The sequence below is a fragment of the Pelecanus crispus genome, chromosome 2 (assembly GCF_030463565.1).
Source record: "Pelecanus crispus isolate bPelCri1 chromosome 2, bPelCri1.pri, whole genome shotgun sequence".
Lineage (NCBI taxonomy): Eukaryota > Metazoa > Chordata > Aves > Pelecaniformes > Pelecanidae > Pelecanus > Pelecanus crispus.
The window spans coordinates 5537712-5551918 of record NC_134644.1 but is presented as its reverse complement, the minus strand read 5'-3'; positions in this window follow the sequence as shown (position 1 = coordinate 5551918).

The window sequence follows — 14207 nt, the reverse complement described above, 5'->3', positions numbered from 1 at the left end:
GAATAGTCTCCTGTCCTTTGACCAAGAAGATTTATAAGTAAATAAGTTAATTAATTAATGCACTTTGATGTAACTGTTGTAATTGGTCTCATTTTTGAGGAGTGACTGTGTAGCAACCAAAATCCCCAAAACACAGAAAAAAACCAAACTGGGCACTATTTTCAAACTGGGATGTGCTGCTTTGTACTGGAAGACCTCCATGCACAGGAGAAGACAGGTCAGTGGTGTCCTCTGCGGGCAGCTGGAGAAGTGAGACATGGAAACCTTAAGTAACTTTCTCCTTTTCAAGAGGGTTCGACTGACAGCAGGGTCTGGGTCCTATGTATTTCCATTAGGAAAAAAAAAAAATCAGGGTCAACAAAGATGTGAGCAACATCTCCTGTCAAGAGTCCGAATAGCAGCAGGGAAAAGAGCCAGAAAGACTGAGGGGAGGAAGACGGTGGTGCTGGAGATGACTGTCAACAAGAGTATACGCGGCTGGGCAGGCTTTTACTGATGACTCCGATGGCTGAAGGTGCTGCTGCCAAAATCACCAGTTATGGGGCAGGCTGCCAGCAAGGACATGGGTTGTCAGTGAAATCTGTCCCTGGAGGTCTGGGTCACTGGGAAGGCTGTGGCTGAGAAGATGAGTCCCTGGGGAGCCTGTCACCAAGGTGTAGGGGGCTGGGGAGGGGGGATGCCATGGATCAGGGGACAAGCGATGGGACATGTGGAGTATAAATCTCCAGGCGCAACTGCGATGCAGAGTTTGCAGCTACACGCTCCTCAGAGGAGAGAGGTCAGAGTGGTAAATGAAGTGGGCAGATACGACAGATTTCCGATGATGGTTATAACAGGGAAAGTTGCTTCAGATTTAGTCACACCGCTTGTGTTTCCCCTTCAGCTAACCCATCTGGATCCCCACTGATGCTGGTAAAAGCCACCACTGAAGCACAACGGTGCTCCTGTCCAAGCTGAGTTCTGCATGCTGGTACAGAGGAACCACAGGAAAATGAAAGCAAAAATGAAAACCGAAAACCAACCACCTGCAAAATTATACTGAGCCAGGAGAGACAAAACACACCCACTTGGAGCAAGACGTGGGTCTGGTGTTTTTGCTAGTGGAGGGGAGATGCTGAGGAGCGGCAGGCCCCCTCCCTAGTTGTGGGAGCAGCTATGTGACACCTACAACAGGTTTTAATTCAGCAGGCAAAGCTTCAGCAGCAGCCAGGCTGGAAAGAGGACTCAGAAAAGTGTGTTTTTACTGAGGAAGGTCATCAACCCCCCAAGCGGTAGTGGATTTAGCCTCCCACCACCAAGGACCCTCCTGTCAGGTCTGGCTGGTGCTGAGGGGACGCGCTCAGCCGCAGGCACAGGTGGAGCGGGCGCTGGGCTCGCTGCCGTGTCCGTGGCCTCCTCTCCTTGCCATGGATGCTTGTGCCGGTGCCTTAGAGGAAACAAGTCACCAGCAGCAGTGTTTCAATTGTCTCTGGGTTTTGACAAAAAGCAACAAATCCTTGAATTCAGATCAGGGTAAAAGAAGAAATTCCTGCCTACTTTATTCCTTTTCCTCCCCACCCCCACCCCCCCCAGTATCCAGATCCTACGGATCCAAATCCTGCCTTTGCTTCCAGCTCCGCAATCCCCCGGGCTCAGGGTTTGAATGAAGGGCAAAACCAGATCCTAGGGAGTTGCTTCATCTTTTATTTGGGCTACCCGGACAAATGAAGGTCAGCTGGCCAAAAGCATCTTACCTGCGTGGGCCATCAATCTCTGGCTGGCATTTCTCTCCTCCGGGGCAGTCTCAGTGGCACAACAGTGCTTGCGACTTGGCTGCAAGTTGTGTTGCAGCCGCAGCTGGGCTGACCTAAAGGAAGTCTGTGGCCAGTGCAGTGAGAGCTACCGGAGGAAGGGTGAAGTGGAACAAAGACAAAGAGCAAAGGTTGAAGGAGCGAGGGGAGGACAGGGGAGATGCTCTCGGATCACGCCGCCGGGAGGGATTTTCAGGCCACCGTCAAGGTGTTAGCTGGAGCGCAGGGAGGGAAAGGAAGGGAATTTCTCCCTGATGTGCCTTTCTTCTGCACTGCTATATTGGTGGGAAGCTAGAAGGGTCCCCGGCTCGCACTGCCTTCTGGGAATGGTAGTTCTTCCCAGCAGCTCTGGTTCCCCATCCTTCCCTCTCTGCCCTGGCAGCCAGTGGGTCAGGAACAGGCTATTTCTCTCTTGCCCCAGCTGAGAGTGTTTGCTTTTTTTTTTTTTTTTTTTTTTTTTTTTTGTTGGGGGAAGGAAAACATCCCACAGTGCTGCAAGCATCCTTCTTCCCTCCCAGGCTGATTGTCTGGCACTTGCTCCAGGAAGCGTCAGGAGAGGAAAGATGCATTTCAGGAAGTATTTCTGTGTCCCTAGCAGCTTGCAGTCCCCCTGGGGGGAGGTGGCAACTGAGCCTGGTGCCCAGTTACGGGCATGGGACCACTTTTAAAGCTCAGTGGAAGCACAAAAGGAGTGTGCAGATTTGACAAGGGTGGCCACTGAGGCATATGGGCTTGATTTAGCAGAGTGATGAGCACCACCTGGGAGAGGCTGAGCGTCAGCAGGACCTCACAGAAAGCACCCAGACCTTCCTGTCTCTGCCCTGTACAACGAGGCTTAGAGACTCAGCAGGAAGCTCTAGCCCAGGATGCTTCTCTAGGAGGTTTTTAGGAGCATGTGCACGATGAAAAGCTGCTTCAGCATGACTCTTCCCTGGGGCAGTGATTAGGGGCTGTCCCATGTCTCTGAGGTTGGACAATAACACTCATGCCTGCACAAGCCAGTGCCTTCAATCCTGTCCTAAATATGACACAAGGTTGCAAATATGCTATTCTCCTCTTTGATTCAGGGAAACTGAGGCAGGAGGTGGTGAAGTGCCTGGCTCAACTCACACAAGGAAGTTCAAGGTTACAGGGTCCCTGGAGTTCAGATCTAGCCTACACACCGTATATGCCTTGGATAAAGCCTGCTGATGTATTTTCTACCCCAGTACAAACCAGCAGTATGAGGCAGCAGCGCCGGTATGAAGGTGTGCCTACATTCCAGCTTGTATCCCACCCCAATGAAGGAAGAAGTCATACAAATCTAATCATCTTTATACTAGTACATGCACAGCAGAAGATACACAAGCCTCATTCAGTTTGCCTTACTGAAGGTCTTCTTACTTTGATGCATGAAAGTGCCATAGCAGGTCCTGGTCAGACAGGAGAGACCACGGTGTTAGGACACAGGAGACCCCAGGTGTGCTGAGGCAAGATTCCTCATGTGCAGGACTCCTTTGGCAACATGAGCCCCCCCACACCTTTTCCATTCTTCCTATTTCCATAATACCTTCCCACAAGTCCTGCCTACCAACACTTTGGGTGGTGCCAGTCAGCAGCTCCATCAACCAGTCCCGTCTTGGTGTGTGGCACCATGGAGGGAGAGAGGTTGAGACAGGACATGGATGTGGGGCTCAACTGGAGCAGCTGGGGGCACCATTTGGGTGACTCCTTTGCTGCCAGACAGGTCTGGAGGAAGGGGCCAGGATCGTGCCGTTTCAGCTGTGTCAGTGTCCACTCATCCACCGGGGCACAATTTACCTTATTCTAAACTGCACACTTCTAGTAGGGCAGATGACTTGTGCCCTCAGAGCTCCTGTTTCTCTCCATTGACATCTGCATTTTCCCAGGTAAGTCCCCCCACAGCTCACCTTTTCCTTCAAACAGACCAGATCTGCCTGCTGTCCCCTCAGGCTCATACAAAGCCCCAAAGCCCAAGAAAAGAAGAGATCAAATATGCCTTGGTATGACCCCAAGGTTTTGCTCATGCAGTCAGAAATAGACCCAGAGTGCCTCATGCTCATCCCCAAAAGGGCTTCATAGACAAAGTTGTCAGGGCAGGGTTAGGCTATGTCAAAAATGACTCTTCCTAAGCCCAGTTTGGAAGTGGTGACCTCCCAGTCTGAACAGTCTCCACTATCCTGGGGAGACCCACTTTGGAAGTGAAGCTGTACCATCAGCTGCAGTGACTCTGCCTCTGCAACGTACCACTAGATGCCAGTGAAAGCTCTTCCTGGCCTACTCCTGCTTAGAAAATCTCGCACTTTGGGCAATTTGATTTGTTTTATTGTATTTTTTGAAAGGTAATTCTTCACTTCTGATCTAATAAGGCCTCCATGCATTTGGGTAGTATGTATAAATATATGTGTGAATGTGTTTTGTGTATCTCCTCTCTCTCTCTGTTTCTCAAAAAAAAAAAAAAAAAAAAAAAATTGCCTTTGCTACTATTTAGATGAGAACTTCTTCCTAGTGTTTCCCCAGACCAGGATCTCACCCCCAAGCTCCTTTCCTCCTCCCCCTTCCTATCAAACACCCAAACTCCCCAAACCCTTCACCTGCCAAATCCTCTAGCCACTGCATCATGACCTGTTACCCTCCAAGAAACATACAGGTGCTGGCATGACATGTCCAAGCCCTGTCCTGCTCTGGGAAATGATACCTCATATCAGGTGACCAAGAGGCAAAACAAAGGTCCAGCTTATCCAGCTATGGGAGTAATAGCCTGGGGCAACAGACCTGCACAGGGCTGGGGAGCGGATCACGGAGTAGAAGCAAGTTAGTGCGCTAGTGCCGATAACCAGCTTGCAAACGTTCGGTGTTTAGTGGGAAGGTGAAATGAATGAAACTTGTAGACACTGCAGTACCAGAAAAGAAACCTTATGTGAGGAAAGGGTAAAAAATAAAGAAAGCTCACAGTCCTGTACACCAGCAAGCTCTATGCTGCACTTCCCTGGTGTAGAGATCAGTATAGGACTGAAATGATCTCACATTTTATGTTTTTGTGCCTGGAGTTCTGCACTTTGCAGAACATAATCCCACTAACATCTTCGCAAGGTCTAAGCCTTTGAGCAGCCTCCAGGTTTTGCACACACCATTTTTTTCACCTGGTTGGTCAAGGTCCAAGCAGATTGGACTATCCCATGGGCACTCAGAGTGAACACAGAGCTCAGCAGCTATCCAGGCTGCAGGAGGGATGTGTGTGTGTGTGTGTGTGTGTGAGTGTCCTTCGTGTGCTGGGCACAGCCACCCTCTCATGTCAGAAGACCACCAGGTTTAGGAACATCTTCCCCTTTGGGCAAGTTGTGTCTTGGTGTAGCATTCTCCTCCAGCGCCTGGTACACCTCTCACTCTCTGAAGTGCCTGATGCTGGTTGCCATTGGAGACAAGATGTTAGACTTGATGGAGTAAAGGTCTGATCCAGATTGGTGATTTCTGTGTTGCTTTTTCAGACAAATCTAACTCTGTGTTTGACTGGCCAACTGTACCCAACAAGGCTGCATAGGAGAAGTGAGAACTAAATTTAAGCTGAGCTGTCATATGCTCCAGTGTCTGATTAATTATACAATGAAATAAAAATGGAATTTGGCAAAATAAAGGAGGAGGGGTGAATGAAATCTTCACTCTGCTTTTGAAAGAAATATTGCCGCAGGTTTTATTAAAGATGCCACAGTTAATCACATCAGGAGGCTTGAGGGCGCAAGGTGGCTTGTCATGCTGGGTACACACAGGGTAGGAGAGCTGGACAACGCGACATGGAGAGATAAGGGAACAGGAAGCCCAGTTATTTGTTCAGGTCAGTCCCTGATTGTTCCTGAGATTTGCAAACACGATAGGTGCCAGCTGAGGCTGAGAGAGCCCCTAGCTGCCTTTCTATGCTGTAGATTGTTTTTATTAATTTAGGAAGCACAGAAAGGGAAATGTGATAAAGGAGAATAAAGTGTTTAAATGACAAGTAATTTTCCATGGTATTCCAACTCCCCTGCTTTTCTTTAATTGTTTTTGAGCATCTGATTAGGAAGGAAAGCTTTTCTTTTTCAGCCCATGTCTCCTACAGCTTCATTGTGCAGTCCAAGCTCCCCGTTTCCCGTCCTGCTGCCATGAAAATAATTGTGGTGTCTGTGGCTGCTTCCATATCCGCCACACTCATCTGATAAGAGCTTGAAGTGAAAAACTAGTTTAAGCACAAATGAGCCTGGCACTGATTTCAAGCCTGGCCAGATCACAGCGACCTGTCCACCTGTCTGTCCTACAAGCAATGAGCTTCTTGTACGTGAAGACTCAGTTACTGTTCGGTTTTGTTTTCCTGGGGAGAGCTGCAGTCAGGGCTGGTGATGGCAGGGCTTCTGTCAGGAGTGAGAAGGAAGGATTATGGCTGTAATGCCCCCAAATCAGAAACCCCTCCTTGCCCTGCTCACTCTGCCCCAAGTGTTGTCAGCACTGTGGGAGGGATCAAACATCTCCAGGTCTTCTATGTGGTGAGCAGGGAACTGGGATGCTACAAGGACCTTGGGACCTAGCCCCACACCAGTCACCCTTTCATCCCCTGAATCCCACTCTCTTCATCCTGGTTGCAACTTTCTTTCCCAAAATGACAACTCCATCATAAGATAAGTTAAAAAAACTAGTAAGGTCTAAATGACATGCCCGAGGTTGAACAGCACATCAGTAGCGGGGCAAGAAGCATCTCAGAAGCTGGTGTAAGGCAGCACAGCCCTGCTGCTTAACAGAGCAGCCTTCTGCACTGGCTTTTCTAACCCAACAGCTGCTGTCCAACACTCTTACTCTCCTGGCCTCATCCTTCCTCCACAGACAAACCCCGTAAGTCCTTCCTGCCCGTAATCACATGCAATAAAGTTGTAGCTACTTGAGTAGTGAGTGCTACTTGCCCTCTAATGTTTTTCATTCCCCACATCCCACTGAGAGGGAACCAAGCATTTATCCCTAGGACTGGTAGGTGTCATCCAAGTCCAGATTGTAAAAGTGGAGTCTGGGCATGAGCCTGGCCTGTGCTGGTGCCTCAGTTTCCCTGCCTGGAGGGCAGTGTGGGCAAACCCAGTTGTAGGCATTGCTGAGAAGGTGAAGCCTTTGCTTTTAAATACCTGCAGCAGAGCTAGGCTCTCTGGTAGTGAGAGGAGCTTATATTCAGTGGAGGAATTTCAAGGGCATGATTCATCTGCTCTAATTTAGGCATCTGCCTTAGGCTGAGATGAGTCACACCCTGGGCCCCCCGACTTGGTTTCTGCATGCTACCTCGGAAGCCTGGCTCAGGCACAGATGTGCACGTATTGCCGTGTAAATCCTGCTGTCAGCTGCCTGCCCGAAGGACCAAACCCTGGTGCGCTGGCTCCCCTCTTCTCCTGACTCTTGCCTACCCCACTCCCCTCTGGGATTTGTCAATGGAGACTAAAGGAAAGAGGCAGATGTAAATTTACCCACCAGCAGGCCAAGGAGGTGTTATGCCTCTTCTGATGCTGCCCGTGTCACAAAATGCAGGGCTTGGGGGAACCCCAGTGTACCCTGCTGCGTACAGCCCTGAGAGCTGTGAACAGCTGTGGGAGAGCTGCTAATAAATGTGTAACTAAATCCCCTAGGCTGCCCTGCTGTACTGATATTTCTCTTCCTTTGCCTTCTAGTGTAGAGGATATTTCCTTCCTCCTTGCATTGCTTCCTAGGTACATTGTCCATGTAATAAGAATACATCCTAAGAGAGGAGCATCACTCAGTCCCCTGAACCAAGGAAAATAGTAACCCTATACCAAAATGCTCAGTCTATGCTTAGACGATGGGCTTCCTTTGGCATGAGATAGTTATTTCTTCTTCTTTCAGCTGCAGTTTGATTTCATCTCTCTGATCCCCTCTATCACCCTCCTCAAACTCATTCACTCTCCTTCACTTGAGAAAGGATAATCAGGATTTCTATATATAAAGTCTATAAGACTTAATAAGGGTAATAAAGTTATTTTTAGAGGGTAGAAATACAAGTTCAAAGTGGTTTTATCTACAGAGGACCAAGTAGCTGGTGAAGAGAACAATCCAAACAAGACCTTTTATCAACTTTTGTGACTTTTTAAAGGCCTAGAGAGTAGTTCACAAACTCATCTCTTTTAAATGACGTGAAAGGCCAGTGGAATTCAGGTTTTTCTCCTCATCCTTCAAAGCCTAGCTACTCTCATATTTAGGGTGTGCTTTTAACCAACACAACCAGAAAACCCTTTGGATTCAAGCCAAGCAGCCTTAAAAACCAAACTTGCAGATGAAGAAATGGGGTCTTGTGGAGTTACAGCAGGACGTGGAAGCCAATGTTTTAAGAAAAATATCTGGGAGCCCTCCTGCTCAAGGACATTTAGGACCAGTAACTCTCTGCTCCTAGTGATTCAGCCACCACCCTGAAAGGAGACACCCAGAGCATTATTTGTACTTCTGCGTGCCCAAGGCTTCACATTGCTGCTGGTTAGCCATTGTGAGCGACCCAGCAAGGAAGGCTCTTGACAGCTGTTTAGAAATATTTAGTGTCTTGCCCAGGTGAGGAGTCATGGTAAAGTGCCCACGTTTAGAGTGCAGGAGTTTGCAGCGTGAGCTTACAGTAGTCACAAGGATTTGTTGGGTGCCTACTCAGGGGAGAAGAAATTTTTGACATTTAAAGATCTGTTGTCTCGTTTTCTTACACTTCTTTTAGAGGTAGAAAAAATGAGTGACATCTTAGTTCTTGCATTTTATATGCTGCTTCAAAGGAAAGGATGCTTTAAAGGTCAGAAAACAGGGCTGGGAATGAAAAAAGCCCTGATTCCTTGTTAGCCTCTCAGTCAGTGTGGGCTATGACATGCTGTCAGGCAGCCGTAGCTCTGCGTAGCTTTAGAAACACCTTCATGCTCTCCCCATTTTCTTTGGAGCAAGCTAAATCCTTTATTTGAAGCAAAATCTTGAGCAAGCACTGGCTTTCAAAATTAACAAAAAGCTGACATTCAACACCAATTCTTTGCAAGAGCAGAGTGGATGTGAAAACAATTTGACTAGCATTGCTCTTTGAACATGTGATTTCGTTCTCTATGCAATTAACTTCAATCTCTTAGAATCAGCTTGTTTGCAAGCATCAGAGTAGGGCAAGAGACTTGTTATCATTTGGCAACAGAAAGATAAATAAATGGGTTATTTAGGACTAATCTGCAGTGTGAGGCCATACATCATAAGCCAAGGATATGGATTAACGGCTTAGCATCCAACCAGCAGCTAGTGATAAGTAGAGTGTACTAAGGCTCACCACTAGGTCCCATATTGTCCAGCGTGTTCATGATCTTCAGTTCAGATGAGGAATAGGCTGCCCAGTGAGGTAGGGCAGTGTCTATCCCTGAAAATTTTCAAGACCCAGCTGGATAAAGCCCTGAGCAACCTGCTCTGCTCTCACAGCTGAGCCTGGTTGGGCTGTAGGCCTCCTGAGGTCCCTTCCAGCCTGAAATATCTTGTGATCCTAAGATTCTATGACCTAGGTAATGTCAGAGTTACTCTCAGAAAAATCAGCAGGTGACACAAAATTACGGGCATGACAGCACTGCAATCCAGAGGGACCTTGGAAAGCCTGCAGAGAAGTTGAGGGTTCTAAGCTCATCTAGCCAGGTGAAGCAGAGGCTGAAGGGTGATCTAACAGCTGTCTGCAACTACTTGCAGGGGAGTCACAAAGACTCTTCTCAGCAACAGCAGATGATACAACCAGCAGCGATGACCACAAATTGCACCTTGTGAAGTGTAGGTGGTGCATTAGGAAAAACATTTTTCCTATGGAGAGGTGATGCACAAGAGCTGTTTGCCCGTGCCTGGAGCTGCTCCTTTGGATATGCCAGAGCACAGCAGTGTGATTCTGCAGTGGTGAGTGGTCATCTTTCTGTGAGGGTAAATACCAAGGATATGTCCTGGCTGTGCTCCCTCCCAGCTCCTTGTGCACCTGGCAGAGCATGGGAAGCTGAAAACATCCTTGGCTAGTATAAACACTACTTAGTAATAACTAAACCATCAGCATGTTATCAACATCATTCTCATCCTAAATCCAAACCACAGCATTATGCCAGCTACTAGGAAGAAAATTAACTCTATCCCAGCTGAAACCAGGACATGCTATATAAGGCAGTGTTGTATGTGAGCACACGGTTGATGCCTGGCTGTGTTTTGTTTTCCTGAAATCTGATTTTGCTGCGGGCCGAGGTGGGGATTCAGAGCAAGACTTGTTTTTCTACCTCTTCTTTCATTGGTCATATGTAGATTTACTTTGTGTGTGTGTGTGTGTGTATACAAGCCCTGGGGTGTCCATGGTGATATCAAATTTGTTCTCCATTAAAATGGATAATACGAAAATGCACCTCAAAGTGAAGCTCTGAGTAATCACCTGTCTCCTAGAAAGGCATCCAGTTCTGACTGAAGTTAAACAGATTATTCCAGTACTTAAAGGGATTTCACAGAATCACAGAATGGTTGAGGTTGGTCCCTGTCTCGAGGTCATCTTGTCCAACACCCTTGTCAAGCAGGGCCGCCTAGAGGTGGTTGCCCAGGACCATGTAGAGATGACTTTTGGATACCTCCAATTTCTACAGTTTTAAATAAAAAAAAAATTGCTATTGCACTCTAAGAGTTGTCTCAGCTTTAAAAATGTTGAGAATGGATGCTCTTCAGCCACTCTATTCTGGGCTCCACAGAGGACTTCTCCAACTCCCTGATACAAATGTCAATTGTGTGATAATAAGTCTCATTTAGTGTGAACCCAAGCACTCACGTCCTGCTACTGTGAACTGGGCTGAGTTAGTGGTTTGTGCCACAGAACTGAAAATGGAAGGACTTTCAACACAAGCACAACGCCTTTATTGGAAGCCAAATCCCCTGTTGCTTCTCCAGGGCTCTGTCTGCGCAGTGGGAGGCTGTTAGTCCCCTCTCTGCCTGTGTAGACGAACTGCCATAATTATATAAACATGGGCTACATCCCCGGAGAGCAAAGTGTTGTTAGCAAATCAGTGGATGGCTCCCCTGTTGAAAGGAATGGATGTTGCTTATTAACAGGATAAGCACCATAAAAGAAACCTTTGAAGTGCCAGAGCTTTGTTGTTCTGCTATTGAAGTCAATGAGAACTTTAATACTGGCTTCTGCTGGTGTGGAAGTAGGCTCTCTCCATTGATCTTCAAGCATGTACTTAGGCAGAAGGTAGACTCTGATCTTCCAGTCCCCCAGATCTGCTTAGGTCAGAGCCCTTCTGTCATGGCAATTTGTGTGGGTGTCTGCGCTGTGCTTCAGGTAGCCTCCATTTGCACAAGTGTCTGCCCTGCAAAGTGTCAGCCCACAGCCCACGCTGAGTCCTGTGCCCGGCACGGTGCCAGAGGCTGAAGAGGATCATGAGGCTTCCCCCCTGGATAGGAGCCTGCTCAACCTCCAGACCCAGAAATACAGCCATTTCTCTTCCTTCTTGACCCAGGGACCAACCCCTGGAGTCAGCACAGCATGAGCTGAACCTGCTTGTAGTTGTGCCATCCTTGAAAGGGGAGTTGGTGCAGTACCCGTGTCTGATCTGCTTGTACAGGGCAGTGGCCCGGGAGGGTGAGATCCTGCCATCATATGAACCAGAGCTGCTGCATGCAGAGTAGCCCTCCAGCATCACAGAATCATAGAATGCTTTGGGTTGGAAGGGACCTTTAGAGCTCCCCCAGCCCAACCCCTGCAGTGAGCAGGGACAGCTTTAACCAGAGCAGGGTGCTCAGAGCCCCGTCCAACCTGGCCTGGGATGGTGCCAGGGATGGGGCCTCCACTGCCTCGCTGGGCAACCTGTGCCAGCGCCTCACCACCCTCATTGTAAAACATTTCTTCCTTATATCTAGTCTAAATCTACCCTCCTTCAGTTTAAAACCATTACTCCTTGTCCTGTCACAACAGGCCTTGCTAAAAAGATTGTTCCCATCCTTCCTATAGGCCCCCTTTAAGTACTGAAAGGCCACAGTAAGGTCTCCCCGCAGCCCCCTCCTCTCCAGGCTGAACACCCCCAACTCTCCCAGCCTGTCCTCATAGGAGAGGTGCTCCAGGCCTTGGATCATTTTGGTGGCCTCCTCTGGACTCGCTCCAACAGCTCCATGTCCTTCTTGTGCTGAGGGCCCCAGAGCTGGATGCAGGGCCCCAGGTGAGGTCTCACCAGAGCGGAGCAGAGGGGCAGAATCCCCTCCCTCGCCCCGCTGGCCACGCTGCTGGGGATGCAGCCCAGGATGGGGTTGGCTTTCTGGGCTGCAAGCGCACATTGTTGGCTCATGTCCAGCTTTTCATCCACCAGCACCCCCAAGTCCTTCTCCACAGGGCTGCTCTCCATCCCTTCATCCCCCAGCTTGGACTGATATTGGGGGTTGCCCCGTCCCAGGTGCAGGACCTTGCACTTGGCCTTGTTGAACCTCATGAGGTTCACACAGGCCCACCTCTCCAGCTTGTCCAGGTCCCTTTGGTTGACATCTCATCCTTCTGGTGTGTCAACTGCACTACTCAGGTTGGTGTCATCTGCAAACTTGCTGAGGGTGCACTCAATCTCACTGTCTATGTAATTGATGAAAATATTAAACAGCACTGCAGATCACTGTAGCCTGGGAAAACATCCCTATGGGGTTGCCCTCTTCTCAGTCTTTCTTAGGTAGCTTTACAGGCAGTACTAAAGTCATGGTACTACAAACTACTGCAGTCTTCAGTCAGCTTTGAATCCTCTTTGAAGCCCTTGCATGGATGCCTCACTCTTGCTGCTCCCTGACGGAGGTTTGGGAAGTGAAGGTCAATGCCAGTATCTCCAGATTCACCAGTGGGGAAACCAAGGCCCAGAGCAGGGAAACAATTTTTCCTCCATGTTGTAAATCACTAATAGAGTGCTGGAAATTAAACCCAAGTTTCCATCCACTTTCCTAGGTGTGTGTATGGGAGAGGGCAGGACACGTAGGTCCTACACCTAGGTGTCCTATCCTCCTACGCCTACAGTGCTTTAATTCACTCTAAGAATGATGTTAAAAGAGTTTTATATTGTTGCTAGTAACCAGTTCTTTCTGAAAGGCTAAACAGAAATCAGTGACTCATCCTGGCTAGGAGCATCCCTCTCTTTTGTGTTACCTTGACATATTCCTGCACTGGAAGAGGTGTCACTACATTTCATTTGCCTCCAGGTTTTTGCATGAAGATATCTTTATACAAATGAACATATGTTTAAATCTTTCTCGTGTGAAATGAATTGCTTGCATTATTTGGGGTTGTCTAACATCTGCTTAAAAACCTCCAGTGACAGAGAAGCTCCAGACTCCCCAGTCAATAAATCCCAGTGTTTCTTTCAGGAGGAAGTGGAATATATGTGACAGTCTTTCTAATGCCACCTCAGCCTGTCCACTGAAAGAGGCTTCTTTCATAATGAATCCTGTCCTTCTGATCCTATGGTGTGGTTAGTCATGCAGTGTAGCCCTTTTTCTGTTGTTGCTCCTGATGAATACAACCTCACCAGCCTCTACGGCGTCTCACAGCATGTGATTTTATTTGGAAGAGTGGCCCATGTAATCACACTAAGCAGTGCTCTTCATATGAAGCAATTGGTCACTGGTGTATCACAGGCTGGGCAATGAAAGTTAATTACAAAGCAAACAGACTGGCAATCAGGTGCCAGAGACTTTGCTTGGTAATGAGGTCCTAAAGTTTCTCTTTGTGAGGGATGTTGTGTTGAGTCTATTTAGTAGAGCCTATTTCAGGCTGTTTTTGCAAAGTGGAAACATGGTGTTTCTGAAACAAATGGGGCTGTTTATCCAACAACAATCCACAGAGGTGGCACAATCCCAGCCATGCGCTTGTAGACTATTTCCAGGTTCAGCCTCCATATTTCTCCTTCTTGCTGCAGTGGCTTCTCCTTCCAGGTCTTCTGCATCTTGCCACAGAACAGATCCTGATAACTTTGCTGTTGCTGAGCAGCACATTGGGATACAGATCACCTGAGCTAACTTCAGACTTTTGAGACAGTCTTGCTCTAAGTAGTCCTTAGGGTTCCTCTGTTGTCAATAAAAGATATAAAGACTTAGCCCACCCCAAGATAATGTGCTGAAGATAAGTGGGCTGAGATATCCTCTAGAGCATCCTTTTTCTCTCCATTGACTATACTGGAACCCTGGACATGTGTCTTAGATTAGAGGCCTAGACCACCAAAGGGAGGTGAGATGAAGTTCTAGCCTTGCTCTGCAACGGGTCTCGTTGATGTCTGTGAAGCTGATGTAGAAAGATAGTGGGCATTGGCTGTGTGGATTAAACATAAATATCTAAAGTCTTTTGAGATGGTCTGCCCCAGCAGGTTCCAACTTCTGCTCCAGAGAAGCACAAGTCTCCAAAGGCTCTGTTTCAGATCTCTCTTC